A 1,018-nucleotide genomic window follows, 5' to 3' on the forward strand; every position below is an offset into this window, starting at 1 on the left:
CCTCAGCCTTCCAAGTAGCTGGAACTACAGTCATGCACTACCACACCCAGCTAATTGTTTTTGATTTATTGTAGCGATGAGGTCTTGCCTGCCCAGGCGGGTCTCGAACCCACAAGCTCAGGTAATCCACTCACCTCAGCCTCCCAAAGGCGCGGGATTACAGGCTGAGCCACCGAGCCTGGCTGGTCTTTTTTTTTTTGAGTCGCAATCTTACTCTGTTGCCCTGACTGGAGAGCTGTGGCATGCTCACAGCCACTGCAGCCTCAACTTGCTGGGCTCAGGAGGTCCTTCCACTTCAGTCTTCCACGTAGCGGGGACTACAGGTGTGCCCCACCATGCTCAGCTGTTTTTTTGTTGTTGTTGTTATTGTTGAATTATTGTAGAGATGAAGTCTCACCAGGTTACCCAGGCTGGTGTCGAACCCAGAGCTCAGGCAATCCTCTCGTCTTGGCCTCCCAAAGTGCTGGGATTACAGGTTTGAGCCACCGTGCCCGGCCTTTTATTTACTGTAGTGACGAGGTCTCGCCAAGTTGCCCAGGCTGGTCCCAAACCCATGGGCTCAGGCAATCCTCTCGCCTCTGCCTCCCAAAGGGCTGGGATTACAAACGTGAACTACTGCGCCCCACTTTCTCCCAAGGTCTTGACTGACATCACAGTTTCATGATTTCTCAGCCTCAAGATTCATTTACTTTGGGCTGACTAGTCCTGTAGTGCCTTGACCTTGGAGCACATTTAGCGGCACTCCTGTCTTCTCAACACAAGCCACATTCTTCCTTGCCAGTTGGAACAATAAAAAATGTCAGCTATTGCCACATGTCCTGAGGGGTGGGGGAGAGACAAAAATCACATCCCTAGTTTAGAAACACTGCCTCACAAGCTGGGCACAGTGGCTCACGCCTGTACTCACAGAACTTTGGGAGGCAGAGGTGAGAGGATTGTCTGAGTCCTGGGGTTCAAGACTAGCCTAGGCAACTTGGCAAGACCTCATCTCTACAGTAAACTAAAAAAAAAAAAAAAA

The sequence above is a fragment of the Carlito syrichta genome, unplaced genomic scaffold (genome assembly GCF_000164805.1).
Source record: "Carlito syrichta isolate Samal-C Ts95f unplaced genomic scaffold, Tarsius_syrichta-2.0.1 Scaffold315243, whole genome shotgun sequence".
Lineage (NCBI taxonomy): Eukaryota > Metazoa > Chordata > Mammalia > Primates > Tarsiidae > Carlito > Carlito syrichta.